General features: G+C 44.7%; 1 protein-coding gene across 1 annotated transcript in view; it reads right to left on the reverse strand.

The window, feature by feature from the left end:
• Positions 1-13,801, reverse strand: part of LOC142663601 (killer cell lectin-like receptor subfamily B member 1C) — a 62,021-nt gene extending 48,220 nt beyond the window's left edge. The window contains exon 1 of the mRNA XM_075842348.1: positions 13,694-13,801. The gene's annotated coding sequence lies outside the window, so the exon portion shown is untranslated. The remainder of the gene's footprint in view (positions 1-13,693) is intronic.
• Between the last annotated feature and the right edge of the window lie 5,454 nt (positions 13,802-19,255).

Consider the following 19,255-nt stretch of genomic DNA (forward strand, 5'->3'; position numbering starts at 1 on the left):
TCAAAGGGATAACACCCGATGAAGCCTTCAAGTGATATACCTTCCACCAGAAGACCACTTCAAAGGGATAACACCCGATGAAGTCTTTAATCATGTACCTTTTTTGGGGGACGCATACCCCCGATGCGACCCCCCTACCATTTTGTACTGACTGGCCTCAAGGACTCCCCCCGCCAGCTGCCATGACAACAGAACCTACTCCGGAAAAAGGAAAAAACATGTTAAATAAGCACACAAATCAAACACAACACTCATAGACAGACGTACATAAAGACCCACAGGGGTAACAAACCAAGGGCGGGAGGGTGGGAGCTTGTCTCTCCCTGTGTTACTTCTCCCGCTGCTTCCGGCTCAATGCCGAAAAACAGCGGGAAGCCCAGCAACGGCCCCCTGACTCCTCCTTATCCCTCCTCCACCTTTTCCTCACTCTCCCTCCAACTCTCCCTTACCTATTAACCCTTTCCCTACCAGGGAGGTCATGGAGGCTTCCCCTTAAGCCCTGCAGGCTGCGTCCAGCCTCTTCTTGACCTGCCTAAGTAGAGTCGTGTGTTAATGAACCTTCCCTTACCCCATCCTATCCCCCACCCCCACCTTTAGGAAAGACACGTGACACCGAGGTTGGATGTGAAATGGCCACAGCAGCCGTTTATTAATTTCACAGTTTTATAAAAACAATTTAAATCCGAAACATTCGGATAACTAGTTAGGAATCCACCAGAGAATTCCTCCTAATAATTCACATGACCCAACATGGGTCAGAATCGTAAATAACAATTTTAACGTTAACATTAACCCGAGCAGAGGAAGTCCTTGAAGCCCTTTCAGATATTCCTTTTTTAAGAACACACCGAGTTAGCCATCTGCAAACCAGTAATTACCTCCAGCCGTAAACCAGCTCGGAAGCACCGTTCACCTCTGCAGATGGCTCCAACCACTAGAAGTCCACTTCAAAGGGATAACACCCGATGAAGCCCGCAAGTGATATACCGACCACTAGAAGTCCACTTCAAAGGGATAACACCCGATGAAGCCTTCAAGTGATATACCTTCCACCAGAAGACCACTTCAAAGGGATAACACCCGATGAAGTCTTCAACCATGTACCTTTTTTGGGGGACGCATACCCCCGATGCGACCCCCCCACCATTTTGTACTGACTGGCCTCAAGGACTCCCCCCGCCACAGCGAAACAGGCCTTGACCACCTTAAGCCTGTGAGTTCCGCCACACCACCACCGCCCTTTCTATTCCTTCTGCTATCGCCAAGCTCCAAAGATCAATACCAACCTCGGTCAGATGAACCCCATCACTCCTCCAGAAGTTCCCCACTCCTGACTCCAAATCCCTGTGCCGCACGCAAATGCCCCCGTTTTTTGCTACAAAACGGGACACCGCCCGATTAACTTTAATGCGAGCCTTATTGACTCTCTCCACTGACCTAGCCAACCACCAATGTTTCCTCGGGACTATGTCCGACCACACTATCACCAACTTGGGATAAGAAACCCACAAACACAACATATCGTGTTTGATGTCCCGCACCAACTCACGAAAGGGGCGGACTCCTAAGTCATTCCCACCCACGTGCAACACTAAGACCTCCGGAACCCTATCAAGCCGGGCATATGTCTGGAATTCCGCCAACACCCTGCTCCATGACATACCTCTAAATCCCAGCCAATGCACAACCGCATCCTGTCGCGGAATGCGCAACTGGCGACCGTCCGGGCGGACGTCCGCCCTCAAAGCCCCCCAGTGCACGTAAGAATGACCCAGCAACCACACCAAACACGGAGGCGAATCTGAAACAGAAAAACAATTAGACACCACCATATAAAACATTTCTTTAAGCGTTAACAACAAACCTCATAACAAATGGGGGCGGACATAGGACTTAAATCTGTTGGACTCCCAACGACCAATGCGCCGAACCCCTTCATCATCCAACCCCCAGCGCCCCGCTTCAGTTGCTGCGCCAATCCTGAAGGAATGAGATGAATATGAGCCCGCCGCGACACCAACCGCCGTCAGACATTTTTTTTTTATTTTTTTATACAGCTCCAAACTGAAACCTGGACAAAAACGACCCGTCCACATGACGTAACAAAGGCAAATCTGGAGGCCCCGCTCGCGGCTTAAAAACCCTGCATGCATTCTACTGGGCACATAACCGACCCCGGGAGGGCGAACAAAACTATCAGCTTACCCTTCCCTAATTGGTCAGTTTTTGAGAAAAACCCCGCCTCCCAGGCGTCCCCTAACCAGTACAAAAGTGCCACCAACCTGTCTCTATCCGTATTGACGTCACCCAACTCTCTTACCCACTCCTCCCACTGCCTCCAACAAGCAGAATAAGCACTCCACGTCGTGCGCGCCAAAGACCTTTTTACCAGTTGTTCTACGGGACCGAGACCAGATCCCAAAGATGTTCCGGACAAGCCAAACCGAGACGTTCCGCTCCCGGTGCCAATTGCCGAAACCGGTCCCACCGCGAGCGAGAAAGAGCATCAGCGATACAATTCCGTACTCCCGGCACATGCACCGCCACCACCCACGCGTTCAACGACAAACACACCAACACTAAATGTCGCAACAATTGAACTACCGGAGGAGAGGACGCCGTGATGTTATTAATGGCCAGCACCACCCCCATGTTGTCGCAGTAAAAACGAACCTTCTTATCCCTGAGCCTGTCCCCCCAAATGGTCGCCGCCACCACGATGGGGAACAGCTCGAGCAGGGCCAGATTCCGCGTGAGTCCACTGGACACCCAACTAGCCGGCCATTGACCTGCGCACCACGGACCTCCCCCGTAAGCCCCAAAACCGCCCGCCCCAGCCGCATCCGTAAAAATATTCAAATCACTCGTATCCTGCGCTGGGGCCATCCCCAGCGAGCGACCATTGTACTGGCCCAAGAAGTCATCCCAAACCTGAAGATCAGCTCGGTGCTCCTCCTTGAGCTGCACAAAATGATGCGGCGCACGCACTCCCGCCGTTGCCGCCGCCAACCGTCTGCCAAACACCCTCCCCATTGGCATAATCCGGCAGGCGAAATTCAACTTCCCCAGCAGCGACTGAAGCTCCCGCAGCGTCAATTTCTTCAGTCTACAAGCCCGCCGTACCTCCAGCCTCAAAGCACCCAGCTTATCCGCAGGGAGACGACACTCCATTGCCACCGAATCTATTTCAATTCCCAAAAAACAAATCGTCGCTACCGGGCCCTCCGTTTTTTCTGGCGCCAAAGGGATCCCAAAATCCCTTGCCACCTTCTGTAGTGCATAAAGCAAATTACCGCAAACCGGCGAACCCCCCGGCCCAACGCACAAGAAATCATCTAAGTAATGGATCAACGAGTCGACCCCGGATACTCCCCTCGTTACCCACTCCACGAAGCTACTAAACGCCTCGAAGTATGCACAAGAAAGGGAACACCCCATCGGAAGGCACCGATCCACGTAAAAAACCCCATTCCAAAAACAGCCCAACAGCCGTTGGCTTTCTGGATGAACTGGCAACAACCTGAACGCCGCCTCGATGTCGGTTTTTGCTAGCAGCGCGCCCGGACCCGCAGCCCGCACTAAACCCACCGCCTTATCGAATGAGGTATAAACTACGGAGCACAACTCGTGATCTATCCCGTCATTTACCGACGAACCCTTGGGATACGATAAGTGTTGAATTAAACGAAATTTTCCGGGCTCGCGCTTAGGAACAATACCCAACGGGGACACAACTAAATCTTTTACTGGCGAATCAACAAAAGGCCCCGACATGCGACCCAACGAAACTTCTTTTAACAATTTGTCCGACACGACCTTGGCATGCAAGTAAGCCGATTTTAAATTCCTCCGCGTAACCGGCACCTCATAAGGAGGCGGAGGAATAACGAAACCAACACAAAACCCCTCGTAAAGCAATTTAGCCGCCGCCCTATCCGGATACTCATTTAGATAAGGGGCCATCTTTTCCACCCTCACCGGTGACACCCCCTTGACCAGCCGCGGAGGACTGGGTCCCTGACCTCTTTTTACGCATACATCTTGCCGCCCCGTGTGATGCACCATTACACTCGGAACACACGTGCTTGAACTTGCACGTGGCCCCGAACTTACACTGGCCTTCATTAAATTGCCAGCAAAACCCCGCCTTTCCCCCGCCGCCTTGTCCAACCTGACTAGACTGGCCTCCTTGGCCGGCGCTCCCGGGAAAGGACTGCCTAACCGGAGCCGTAACCCGTAACCAGAGAGCAATATCCTTCTGGTCCCACCGAATCGCCGGCCGAACCGCTTTCCGCTGACGGAATTGCTCATCGTATCGCAGCCATGCCTGACCCCCATACGCCCTATGAGCCTCCCCAATGGCATCAAAATAACAAAACAACGCCGAACAATTTTCCGGCGCCTTTTCCCCTATCACACTGGCTAATATGGCGAACGCCTGCGACCAATTAACGAACGTCTGCGGGATAAGCCTATACCGCCGCCGTTCCTCCTCGTCCTTTTTACTCTCGTCCCGCTTGCTCTTATCTAAATTAAATTTAGCGAGCGGCAAGAGAGAAAAAAATCTCAACATATTCGTCCTTCCAGATCCGCTCACGCACCTCCTGCTTTAAATGCGCCCCCAACGGACCTTCGAAACAAACATACACCTCCCCACGAGCACGATCATCAATACGCACCCGATCGCCATCTTTTTGCGCCTCGGTCTGTACCGACACCGCGACCGCCTCTCTAACCGCCGTCACGGGCCGTGCTTGTAACAATCCCACGTCCCTGGGACCCTCCCAAACTACCGCCGGGGACACTTCCGTGACTACCGGCGCCACCGCCCTATCTAGGCGCCCGACCAGCTCTGTCAAGCAACCCACTAAATCTGCCAGACCCGCGCCATCACGCCCGCCCGCGCCACTACCAGCCACCGATGCGACGCTAGCAACCCCCCCGCCGACACCCGACATAAAAATCGCTGGATATGACAATGATGGAGTTATACACTCACCGGGCTGCACAGGCGCTGTGTTCCCGTCAGCCGGACCATCCTGACCTCGACGATACGCGTCCAGTTCACCTTCCTCCAGCTCCTCTCTCGCAGACGACTGGCCATCCCACCGACATCTTCGGAACGGAGATGACGAAGCGCTGACCGATGGGCCGGCAACCTGCCGCCCGACCGCTGGAACCCAGACTTCCGACCGGACCTGCTGCCTCGACGTCGCTGTAGATCTAGGCGTCCGTCTCGATGATCCTGAAGAAGCCTGCCCCCTGGCCGGAACATCACCAGGCGGGGCGGCCGTACCTTGTCCTCCGAATCTTCCATCCGATGGGGGAGGGGTGACAGGGAGCCCGGCCTGCGACTCCCTGCATACCGCCGGACCCCGTCGCGGCTTGGGATTCCTGCCAGGACGCAGGGCCTGGGAAGAGGCGGTCCTCCCAGCTGCCTGGCCTGCAGCGTCCGTGATCGGGCTCCCTCTGCGACGCCGTGTCCGCGGGACTGCCTCAGGACTGAGGCGCTCTGGAGGTCGGGACCGCCGGGAGGGACGGGTCGACCCGGCCTGAGTCGCCGTCACCCCCGGCAACGCTCTCTGCCTGCTCCGATCAGGAGCGGTTGTTGCCGACTCCCCCCCCGCCGCCATAGTAATGCTAGGAAGGGGGCCGGGGGAGGGGAGCCTGTCCTCTGCAACAGACCCCGAACGCCGGGCCTGACGTGGCGAAACGGCGTCCGGGATCCTAGTTAATGCAGCCACGGTCTCCTCCAGCCATCCGGGACCGTGGTGCACAGCAGCGGCGAGCAGCCGCTCTAATAATAATGCCTCCGACATAGGGAGTAGCGCGGGCAACGGGGAGCTTGTCTCTCCCTGTGTTACTTCTCCCGCTGCTTCCGGCTCAATGCCGAAAAACAGCGGGAAGCCCAGCAACGGCCCCCTGACTCCTCCTTATCCCTCCTCCACCTCCTCCTCACTCTCCCTCCAACTCTCCCTTACCTATTAACCCTTTCCCTACCAGGGAGGTCATGGGGGCTTCCCCTTAAGCCCTGCAGGCTGCGTCCAGCCTCTTCTTGAGTGCAAATCCAGATATGACCGCAACTCAAATGACCCGAACTAGATCTCTATGATATTGTTTGTTTGAGTCATTAGACCCATGGACGGGCCGGAATTTGCAAGCGTATTATGCTCGTGTGAAACTGGCATTAGGACACATTCCCCCATGTAGGTTTTCACATACTTCTATAGAATATTTAGTGCAGTTTTTTGTTTTTTTTTGCTGGAAAATGCAATTTTTGGTCATTTTTTACCAAAACCACCACAATAAGCCTCTGTACCTATTAAATCATTTACAGATCTTGTATTTCCCTTTTGCTCTACTGGCTGAATTGGCACAAATCCCAAAGACCCACTACAAAATCTTGTGGAAAGCCTTCTCAGAAGAGTGGAGCCTGTTATAGCCCCCATATTAAGGGCTTATTCAGACGAACGTGATATATGTTTTCCACGCGCGTCACACGGACCTATGTTAGTCTATGGGGCCGTGCAGACAGTCCGTGATTTTTACGCAGCGTGAGTCCGCTGCGTAAAACTCTCGACATGTCCTATATTTGTGCGTTTTTCGCGCATCACGCACCCATTGAAGTCAATGGGTGCGTGAAAATCACTCGCACCACACGGAAGCACTTCCGTGGGACGCGCGTGATTCGCGCAACAGCAGTCAAAAGTATGAATGAAAACAGAAAAGCACCACGTGCTTTTCTGTTTACAAACATAAAAAAAGAGTCATAATGATGGCGGCTGCGCGAAAATCACACAGCCGCGCACCATATGATCATGACACACGGAGCTGTTAAGTGCCTTTTGCGCGCGCAAAACGCCGCGTTTTTTGCGTGCGCAAAACGCACACGTTCGTGTGAATCCGGCCTAACGCTCATGGTTTTGGAATAAGATGTCCAACAAGCTCATATAGGTGAGATGGTCAGCTGTCCAAACTTTTGGCCATAAAGTGTGTATATATATATATAGATAGAAAGACAGATATACATAGTGGTATTAACCATTTCACGACCAATGACGAAAATGAACGTCCTGGTCGGCTGCTAGTTCCCGCACCATGACGTTCATTTTCGTCAGTATTTGAAACTGTCACTCTGTGTAAACACAGAGTGACAGGCGCGCGCTGACAGCTGTCCTAGACAGCTGAGACATCAGTCTCGCCGGACAGCGGACCATCGTCGCTGCTTTCGGCAATTAACCCCTTAAGTGCGGCGACGGATTGCCGTCGCCGCATTTAAGTGGTTTTGAAGCACATCGGCAGCCCCCACGAAGTGATCGTGGGGGCTACCGATGCTTGTCGTGGCAATCGGAGGTCAGACAATGACCTCCGGGTTGTCATGTACGGAAGCCTCGGAGGAACAGCTTCCGGCCGTTCCTCCTCGGCTTCCTGTCAGTGACAGTCACGTCACAATGACTGTTAGAGTACATTACACTACGTGTGTAGTGTAATGTACTCTAGCAGCGATCAAAGCTGCAAGTCTGAGTGTCCCCTAGTGGGACAAGTAAAAAAAGTAAAAAAAAGTAATAAAAATGTTTTAAAAAAAGTGTAAAAATAAAAGTTATTAGTTCTATAAACACAAAATGCTTTTTTTTCCTATAATAAGACTTTTATTATAGAAAAAAAATGAACACTTTAAAAAAATACACATATTTGGTATCACCGCGTTCGTAACGACCTCAACTATAAAACTGTAATGTTATTTTTCCCGCACGATGAACACCCCAAAGAAATTCAATAAAAAACTACGACAGAATCGCAATTTCTTTGGTCACCACCGCTTCCTAAATAAAGAATAAAAAGTGATCAAAAAGTCGCATGTACCCAAAAATAGTACTAATAAAAACTTCAATCCGTCCAGCAAAAAACAAGCCCTTACACAGCTTTTTTTACTAAAAAATAAAAAAATTATGGCTCTCAGAATACGGTGACACAGAAATTTTTTTTTTTTATAAATAAGTGATTTTATTGTGCAAACGCTAAAAAAAGGACCAAACCTATATACATATGGTATCGCCGTAATCGTACCAACTCGCAGAATAAAGTAAAAATGTCATTTATAGTGTACGGTGAGCGCCGCAAAAAGAAAACCTAAAAAACTGTGTCAGAATTCCTGTTTTTTGATCAGTATTGCAAAAAAATTGAATAAAAAGTGCTAAAAAAAAATTGCATGTACCCCAAAATGGTACCAATGAAAACGACAGATTGTCCCGCAACAATTAAGCCCTCACAGGGCTCCGGTGGTGAAAAAATAAAAAAGTTCTGGCTCTCAGAATATGGCGATGCAAAATGTGCAGAATGTTACAAAAGCGGATAAGATCGGGCGCCATTTATCAGTGTGACACCGGCCACATATCTATGAATTATTATTTATTTACCCCATTATTATACCCTCTTATTATGCCCTGATGTTCTCCGCACAGATTACATATACCCTGATGTACTCCGCACAGATTACATATACCCTGATGTACTCCGCACAGATTACATATACCCTGATGTTCTCCGCACAGATTACATATACCCTGATGTTCTCCGCACAGATTACATATACCCTGATGTACTCCGCACAGATTACATATACCCTGATGTTCTCCGCACAGATTACATATACCCTGATGTTCTCCGCACAGATTACACATACCCCCACATCATAACTGAAATACTAGTGAAACCCCAAACAAAACTACTACCAATCAAAATCTGTGCTCCAAAAGCAAAATGGCGCTCCCTCCCTTCTGAGCCCTGCAGCGCGCCCAAGCATCAGTTTGCGCCCACACATATGGCAGTGCCATACCCGAGAGAACCCGCTTAACGTTTTATGAGGTATTTGTCTTCTGTGGCACAAACTGGGCACAACATATTATGCACTAAAATGGCATATCAGTGGAAAATTGCAATTTTCACTTTGAACCATCCGCTGTGCACTAACCCCTTTGCGCACTATGACTTAATTGACCGTCATGGTGCGGCAGTTGATGTATGGAGCCGGCTCACGTGCTGTGCCAGCTCCATACGCTGCGGGTGTCAGCTGTGTATTACAGCCGACACCCGGGACTAACGGACAGGTACAGCGATCGCTCTGTTACAGAAGCCTGTAAGAATAACAATATACTGCAATACATTAGTATTGCAGTGTATTGTACCAGTGATCCAATGATCGCTGGATCAAGTCCCCTAAGGGGATTGATTAATAAAATGTGTAGAAGAATTAAAGTTATTAGTAGTGAGAATTTTTGTTTTTTAAAGTTAAAAAAAAACAAAACACCTTTTCCCATTTTTCTTCTAAAGTAATGTAAAAAAAATAAACAAAATTGGTATCGCTACGTCCGTAAAAGTCAGAACTATTACAATATACCATTATTTAATTTGCACAGTGAACACCTTAAAAAAATTTAATAATTGAAACCGCTGGTTTGTTTTTTTTGTCACCTTAGCTCTAAAAAAAAAATGTAATACAACTTTTTAATCACTTTTTATGTACTAAAAAATGGTACCAATAAAAACTGCAGCTCCTCCCGCAAGAAATAAGCCTTCACACCACTCTATTGATGGAAAAATAAAAAAGTTATGGCTCTTGGAAAGCGGGGAGTGAAAATCTAAAATAAGAAAGCAAAAAATGGATCAGTCCTGAAAGGGTTAATTCATTTCTAATGAAAAAAAACGTAAGACCACATGTGGGGTATTTCCGTACTCAGGAGAAATTGTTTTATAAAAAAAATGGTTGTTTTTTTTCCTCCTTTATCCCTTGTGAAAATGCAACATTTTAGTGGAAAAAATGTTGCTATTAATTTTCGCGTCCTAATTCTAATAAACTCTGAAAAAGACCGGTGGGGTCTAAATGCTCACTATACCCCTAGAAGTATTCCTTGAAGGTTTTTCCAAAATTGGGTCACTTTTGGGGGGTTTCCCCTGTTTTGGTCCCTCCAGTGCATTGCAAATGCGACATGGCACCAAAAACCATTCCAGCAAAATCAGAAATCCAAATGGCGCTCCTTCCCTTCTGAGCCCTGCTGTGGGTCCAAACAGCAGTTTATTACCACATATGGGGTATTGTCATAATCGGGAGACATTGCTTTACAAATGTTGGGATGCATTTTCTTCGTTATTCCTTGTAAATATTAAAAATTTCTATGTTGTTTCAGAAAAAAAGTACATTTTAATTTTTACAGACTAATTCCAATATATTTAGCGAAAACCTGTGTGGTCAAAATGCTAACTATACCCCTAGATAAATACCTTAAGGGGTCTAGTTTTCGAAATGGGGTCGTTTATGGGGAGTTTCTATCGTTCTGGCAGCTGAAAGCCTCTCCAAATGTACAGTGGGGCCTAAAACATTTTCAAGCAAAATATGAGTCCTGAAAGCCTCCGGGTGCTCCCTTCCTTTGGGGCCCTGCCGTGTGTCCAAACGCATTAGGGCCACAATGTGGGTATTTATGAAAACAGGAGAAAGAGGGTGATAGATTTTGGGGTGTGTTTCTTCATTTTCATGTTCGCTTTACAAAGAAATCGGTCTTCAAACTAATACTTTTATGAAAAAAGTGAAATTATTATTTTTTTCACCTGTTATGCACTAAATTTAGCAAAAAACTGTGGGGTCAAAATACTTGTTATACACCTAAATAATTACGTTATGGGGTCTAGTTTTCTAAATGGGGTCATTTATGGGGAGTTTCTATCGTTCTGGCAGCTGAAAGCCTCTCCAAATGTACAGTGAGGCCTAAAACATTTTCAAGCAAAATATGAGTCCTGAAAGCCTCTGGGTGCTTCCTTCCTTTTGGGCCCTGCCGTGTGTCCAGGCAGCGCATTAGGGCCACAATATGGGTATTTTTGAAAACAGGAGAAACAGGGTGATAGATTTTGTGGTGTGTTTCTTAATTCTCATGGTCGCTTTAGGCTGGGTTCACACGAGCACATTAACGTCCGTAATGGACGGACGTATTTCCGCCGGAAGTCCCGGACCGAACTCAGTGCAGGGAGCCGGGCTCCTAGCATCATAGTTATGTACGATGCTAGGAGTCCCTGCCTCTCTGCAGGACAACTGTCCCGTACTGTAATCATGTTTTCAGTACGGGACAGTAGTTCCACGGAGAGGCAGGGACTCCTAGCGTCGTACATAACTACGATGCCAGGAGCCCGGCTCCCTGCACGGAGTTCAGTCCGGGACTTCCGGCCGAAATACGTCCGTCCATTACGGACGTTAATGTGCTCGTGTGAACTCAGCCTTACAAAGAAATCGGTCTTCAAACTGATACTTTTATGAAAAAAAGTTAAATTTTTTTTTTTCACCTACTATGTATTCAATTTAGCAAAAAACTGTGGGGTCAAAATACTTACTATACCCCTAGATAAATACCTTAAGGGGTCTAGTTTTCTAAATTGGGTCATTTGTGGGGGTTTCCATCACTCTGAGGTGCAGGAAAACAAAATGTACTTCAAAATTTATCAAATTATTATTCAATTTGTAAGTCCTCTAAATTGCTGAAATTTATTTTATTTTTTCAAAAGTGCTGCCAAAATAGAGTAAAGAGATGGATATATATATTTAATTAAAAAAAATTGTACAGTATGTATGTACATATGTGACATTTTGCAGTTAAAAATAGGGAAAAATGTTAATTTTTACAAAATTTCTTCCATTTTTCTATTTTTTTATTAATTTCCGCAAATTGTATCAGTCTACTTTCACCACTAAAATAAAGTACAACATGTGACGAAAAAACTGTGTCAGAATTACTTGGATATTCAAAACTTTCACAGAGTTTTTCTCTGATAAAGTCAGACAAACCAGATTTGACAAATCTGGCTTGGTCATTAAAGAGGCTCTGTCACCAGATTTTGCAACCCCGATCTGCTATTGCAGCAGATCGGCGCTGCAATGTAGATTACAGTAACGTTTTTATTTTTAAAAAAACGAGCATTTTTGGCCAAGTTATGATCATTTTTGTATTTATGCAAATGAGGCTTGCAAAAGTCCAAGTGGGCGTGTTTGAAGTAAAAGTCCAACTGGGCGTGTATTATGTGTGTTACATCGGTGCGTGTTTACTTCTTTTACTAGCTGGGCGTTGTGTATAGAAGTATCATCCACTTCTCTTCAGAACGCCCAGCTTCTTTCAGTGCAGACACACAGCGTGTTCTCGAGAGATCACGCTGTGACGTCACTCACTTCCTACCCCAGGTCCTGCATCGTGTCGGACGAGCGAGGACACATCGGCACCAGAGGCTACAGTTGATTCTGCAGCAGCATCGGCGTTTGCAGGTAAGTCGATGTAGCTACTTACCTGCAAACGCTGATGCTGCTGCAGAATCAACTGTAGCCTCTGGTGCCGATGTGGCCGAAACGATGCAGGACCTGGGGCAGGAAGTGAGTGACGTCACAGCGTGATCTCTCGAGAACACGCTGTGTGTCTGCACTGCCAGAAGCTGGGCGTTCTGAAGAGAAGTGGATGATACTTCTATACACAACGCCCAGCTAGTAAAAGTAGTAAACACGCCCCGATGTACGCACATAATACACGCCCAGTTGGACTTTTACTTTAAACACGCCCAGTTGTACTTTTGCAAGCCTCATTTGCATAAATACAAAAATGGTCATAACTTGGCCAAAAATGCTCGTTTTTAAAAAATAAAAACGTTACTGTTATCTACATTGCAGCGCCGATCTGCTGCAATACGAGATAGGGGCTGCAAAATCTGGTGACAGAGCCTCTTTAAGGTACAAACAGGCCCGGTCATTAAGGGGTTAAAAGAAAATACATGTCATTGATTTTATGTAATTTTGTTAATGATAAGGTATATACCTAGACAAGAATTAAAAATATTTCAATTGATCCATTATGCACATAGATTAAAGGCTATGTAAATGTTTGAACACTATATCATGGCATTTTAATAAAATTATTTTTCAACAAAATAAATGTAACATTTTTGAGATACAGCTTCTATTTATCCTGGATACATAAGAGCTGTATTTTTCGCTCAAACCCGACTCAATCAGTTCAGCAGGACTGACGGCTTCGTTGACAGTGGGTCCTGCCTGTCTCTGACACACAGGATCAAGCAATTATCAATCACATCTAAGTTCATGAATTTAGATGTGATCGATATCAGGTGGATCCTGTGTGTGAGAGACAGGCAGGACCCACTGTCAACGAAGCCGTCAGTCCTGCTGAACTGATTGTGAACGCCAGAATTGCTATTTTTTGGTTACCTCATCTCCCACAAAAAATGGAATAAAGTGTGATCAAAACGTCGCATGTACCCCAAAATGGTATCATTAAAAACTACAGCTTATCACGCAAAAAATAAGCCCTCATACCACTTAATCGACGGAAAAATAAAAAAGTTATGGCTCTCGGAATTTGGCGAAACACAAAATAAATTTAATTTTTTACATTTCGTTTTTTACTTGTAAAAGCAGTAAAATATAGAAAAAAACTACATATATTTGGTATCGCCGTAATCGCATTGACCCGCAGAATAAAGTTAACATGTTGTTTTAATTGCACAGTGAATTCCGTAAAATCAAAGCGGGAAAAAAACCAGCGATTCCTCCATTGTTTTTTTGCATTTTCTACCCCACAAATAATTTTTTTACCGTTTCCTAGTACATTAAATGGCGAATATAGAAAGGGAGAGAGAAACTCCAGCTCACCGGTGTGCGTCTCCTAGGCAGCGTCAATCGGATCCCCGCGACGGCCCGCGGTGTGAAACAGCAATTGTAGAAAAGACTTGATCCAGCGCTGATAATGAATTAAAAGGGAAAACGAAGTCCCATGTTTATTAGAAAAAAGAATAAAATAGAAAGGAGACGCAGTCCCAAGGTATGAGTAGTCAGGGCTTGAACCTGAGCCTACGCGTTTCGAACGCAGTCTGCGTTCTTAGTCATGGCAAAAAAAAAAAAAAAAAACTGCGTTCGAAACGGCTCAGGTTCAAGCCCTGACTACTCATACCTTGGGACTGCGTCTCCTTTCTATTTTATTCTTTTTTCTAATAAACATGGGACTTCGTTTTCCCTTTTAATTCATTATCAGCGCTGGATCAAGTCTTTTCTACAATTGCTACATTAAATGGCGCTAAGAAAGACTACAACTTGTCCCACAAAAATCAAGCCCTCAAAGGACTATATCGACGGAAAAATAAAAAACTTTATGGCTTTTGGAAGGTGGGGAGGAAAAAACGAAAATTAAAATCTGAAAATTGTTTATGACGGGAAGGGGTTAAGCATTTAACTTTTTCGATTTTCTCTGCAGTGTGAAGTGATCGTGGGGGCTACCGATGCTTGTCGTGGCAATCGGAGGTCAGACAATGACCTCCGGGTTGTCATGTACGGAAGCCTCGGAGGAACAGCTTCCGGCCGTTCCTCCTCGGCTTCCTGTCAGTGACAGTCACGTCACAATGACTGTTAGAGTACATTACACTACGTGTGTAGTGTAATGTACTCTAGCAGCGATCAAAGCTGCAAGTCTGAGTGTCCCCTAGTGGGACAAGTAAAAAAAGTAAAAAAAAGTAATAAAAATGTTTTAAAAAAAGTGTAAAAATAAAAGTTATTAGTTCTATAAACACAAAATGCTTTTTTTTCCTATAATAAGACTTTTATTATAGAAAAAAAATGAACACTTTAAAAAAATACACATATTTGGTATCACCGCGTTCGTAACGACCTCAACTATAAAACTGTAATGTTATTTTTCCCGCACGATGAACACCCCAAAGAAATTCAATAAAAAACTACGACAGAATCGCAATTTCTTTGGTCACCACCGCTTCCTAAATAAAGAATAAAAAGTGATCAAAAAGTCGCATGTACCCAAAAATAGTACTAATAAAAACTTCAATCCGTCCAGCAAAAAACAAGCCCTTACACAGCTTTTTTTACTAAAAAATAAAAAAATTATGGCTCTCAGAATACGGTGACACAGAATTTTTTTTTTTTTATAAATAAGTGATTTTATTGTGCAAACGCTAAAAAAAGGACCAAACCTATATACATCTGGTATCGCCGTAATCGTACCAACTCGCAGAATAAAGTAAAAATGTCATTTATAGTGTACGGTGAGCGCCGCAAAAAGAAAACCTAAAAAACTGTGTCAGAATTCCTGTTTTTTGATCAGTATTGCAAAAAAATTGAATAAAAAGTGCTAAAAAAAAATTGCATGTACCCCAAAATGGTACCAATGAAAACGACAGATTGTCCCGCAACAATTAAGCCCTCACAGGGCTCCGGTGGTGAAAAAATAAAAAAGTTCTGGCTCTCAGAATATGGCGATGCAAAATGTGCAGAATGTTACAAAAGCGGATAAGATCGGGCGCCATTTATCAGTGTGACACCGGCCACATATCTATGAATTATTATTTATTTACCCCATTATTATACCCTCTTATTATGCCCTGATGTTCTCCGCACAGATTACATATACCCTGATGTACTCCGCACAGATTACATATACCCTGATGTACTCCGCACAGATTACATATACCCTGATGTTCTCCGCACAGATTACATATACCCTGATGTTCTCCGCACAGATTACATATACCCTGATGTACTCCGCACAGATTACATATACCCTGATGTTCTCCGCACAGATTACATATACCCTGATGTTCTCCGCACAGATTACACATACCCCCACATCATAACTGAAATACTAGTGAAACCCCAAACAAAACTACTACCAATCAAAATCTGTGCTCCAAAAGCAAAATGGCGCTCCCTCCCTTCTGAGCCCTGCAGCGCGCCCAAGCATCAGTTTGCGCCCACACATATGGCAGTGCCATACCCGAGAGAACCCGCTTAACGTTTTATGAGGTATTTGTCTTCTGTGGCACAAACTGGGCACAACATATTATGCACTAAAATGGCATATCAGTGGAAAATTGCAATTTTCACTTTGAACCATCCGCTGTGCACTAACCCCTTTGCGCACTATGACTTAATTGACCGTCATGGTGCGGCAGTTGATGTATGGAGCCGGCTCACGTGCTGTGCCAGCTCCATACGCTGCGGGTGTCAGCTGTGTATTACAGCCGACACCCGGGACTAACGGACAGGTACAGCGATCGCTCTGTTACAGAAGCCTGTAAGAATAACAATATACTGCAATACATTAGTATTGCAGTGTATTGTACCAGTGATCCAATGATCGCTGGATCAAGTCCCCTAAGGGGATTGATTAATAAAATGTGTAGAAGAATTAAAGTTATTAGTAGTGAGAATTTTTGTTTTTTAAAGTTAAAAAAAAACAAAACACCTTTTCCCATTTTTCTTCTAAAGTAATGTAAAAAAAATAAACAAAATTGGTATCGCTACGTCCGTAAAAGTCAGAACTATTACAATATACCATTATTTAATTTGCACAGTGAACACCTTAAAAAAATTTAATAATTGAAACCGCTGGTTTGTTTTTTTTGTCACCTTAGCTCTAAAAAAAAAATGTAATACAACTTTTTAATCACTTTTTATGTACTAAAAAATGGTACCAATAAAAACTGCAGCTCCTCCCGCAAGAAATAAGCCTTCACACCACTCTATTGATGGAAAAATAAAAAAGTTATGGCTCTTGGAAAGCGGGGAGTGAAAATCTAAAATAAGAAAGCAAAAAATGGATCAGTCCTGAAAGGGTTAATTCATTTCTAATGAAAAAAAACGTAAGACCACATGTGGGGTATTTCCGTACTCAGGAGAAATTGTTTTATAAAAAAAATGGTTGTTTTTTTTCCTCCTTTATCCCTTGTGAAAATGCAACATTTTAGTGGAAAAAATGTTGCTATTAATTTTCGCGTCCTAATTCTAATAAACTCTGAAAAAGACCGGTGGGGTCTAAATGCTCACTATACCCCTAGAAGTATTCCTTGAAGGTTTTTCCAAAATTGGGTCACTTTTGGGGGGTTTCCCCTGTTTTGGTCCCTCCAGTGCATTGCAAATGCGACATGGCACCAAAAACCATTCCAGCAAAATCAGAAATCCAAATGGCGCTCCTTCCCTTCTGAGCCCTGCTGTGGGTCCAAACAGCAGTTTATTACCACATATGGGGTATTGTCATAATCGGGAGACATTGCTTTACAAATGTTGGGATGCATTTTCTTCGTTATTCCTTGTAAATATTAAAAATTTCTATGTTGTTTCAGAAAAAAAGTACATTTTAATTTTTACAGACTAATTCCAATATATTTAGCGAAAACCTGTGTGGTCAAAATGCTAACTATACCCCTAGATAAATACCTTAAGGGGTCTAGTTTTCGAAATGGGGTCGTTTATGGGGAGTTTCTATCGTTCTGGCAGCTGAAAGCCTCTCCAAATGTACAGTGGGGCCTAAAACATTTTCAAGCAAAATATGAGTCCTGAAAGCCTCCGGGTGCTCCCTTCCTTTGGGGCCCTGCCGTGTGTCCAAACGCATTAGGGCCACAATGTGGGTATTTATGAAAACAGGAGAAAGAGGGTGATAGATTTTGGGGTGTGTTTCTTCATTTTCATGTTCGCTTTACAAAGAAATCGGTCTTCAAACTAATACTTTTATGAAAAAAGTGAAATTATTATTTTTTTCACCTGTTATGCACTAAATTTAGCAAAAAACTGTGGGGTCAAAATACTTGTTATACACCTAAATAATTACGTTATGGGGTCTAGTTTTCTAAATGGGGTCATTTATGGGGAGTTTCTATCGTTCTGGCAGCTGAAAGCCTCTCCAAATGTACAGTGAGGCCTAAAACATTTTCAAGCAAAATATGAGTCCTGAAAGCCTCTGGGTGCTTCCTTCCTTTTGGGCCCTGCCGTGTGTCCAGGCAGCGCATTAGGGCCACAATATGGGTATTTTTGAAAACAGGAGAAACAGGGTGATAGATTTTGTGGTGTGTTTCTTAATTCTCATGGTCGCTTTAGGCTGGGTTCACACGAGCACATTAACGTCCGTAATGGACGGACGTATTTCCGCCGGAAGTCCCGGACCGAACTCAGTGCAGGGAGCCGGGCTCCTAGCATCATAGTTATGTACGATGCTAGGAGTCCCTGCCTCTCTGCAGGACAACTGTCCCGTACTGTAATCATGTTTTCAGTACGGGACAGTAGTTCCACGGAGAGGCAGGGACTCCTAGCGTCGTACATAACTACGATGCCAGGAGCCCGGCTCCCTGCACGGAGTTCAGTCCGGGACTTCCGGCCGAAATACGTCCGTCCATTACGGACGTTAATGTGCTCGTGTGAACTCAGCCTTACAAAGAAATCGGTCTTCAAACTGATACTTTTATGAAAAAAAGTTAAATTTTTTTTTTTTCACCTACTATGTATTCAATTTAGCAAAAAACTGTGGGGTCAAAATACTTACTATACCCCTAGATAAATACCTTAAGGGGTCTAGTTTTCTAAATTGGGTCATTTGTGGGGGTTTCCATCACTCTGAGGTGCAGGAAAACAAAATGTACTTCAAAATTTATCAAATTATTATTCAATTTGTAAGTCCTCTAAATTGCTGAAATTTATTTTATTTTTTCAAAAGTGCTGCCAAAATAGAGTAAAGAGATGGATATATATATTTAATTAAAAAAAATTGTACAGTATGTATGTACATATGTGACATTTTGCAGTTAAAAATAGGGAAAAATGTTAATTTTTACAAAATTTCTTCCATTTTTCTATTTTTTTATTAATTTCCGCAAATTGTATCAGTCTACTTTCACCACTAAAATAAAGTACAACATGTGACGAAAAAACTGTGTCAGAATTACTTGGATATTCAAAACTTTCACAGAGTTTTTCTCTGATAAAGTCAGACAAACCAGATTTGACAAATCTGGCTTGGTCATTAAAGAGGCTCTGTCACCAGATTTTGCAACCCCGATCTGCTATTGCAGCAGATCGGCGCTGCAATGTAGATTACAGTAACGTTTTTATTTTTAAAAAAACGAGCATTTTTGGCCAAGTTATGATCATTTTTGTATTTATGCAAATGAGGCTTGCAAAAGTCCAAGTGGGCGTGTTTGAAGTAAAAGTCCAACTGGGCGTGTATTATGTGTGTTACATCGGTGCGTGTTTACTTCTTTTACTAGCTGGGCGTTGTGTATAGAAGTATCATCCACTTCTCTTCAGAACGCCCAGCTTCTTTCAGTGCAGACACACAGCGTGTTCTCGAGAGATCACGCTGTGACGTCACTCACTTCCTACCCCAGGTCCTGCATCGTGTCGGACGAGCGAGGACACATCGGCACCAGAGGCTACAGT

This window comes from Rhinoderma darwinii, chromosome 11, assembly GCF_050947455.1.
Source record: "Rhinoderma darwinii isolate aRhiDar2 chromosome 11, aRhiDar2.hap1, whole genome shotgun sequence".
Classification (NCBI taxonomy): domain Eukaryota; kingdom Metazoa; phylum Chordata; class Amphibia; order Anura; family Rhinodermatidae; genus Rhinoderma; species Rhinoderma darwinii.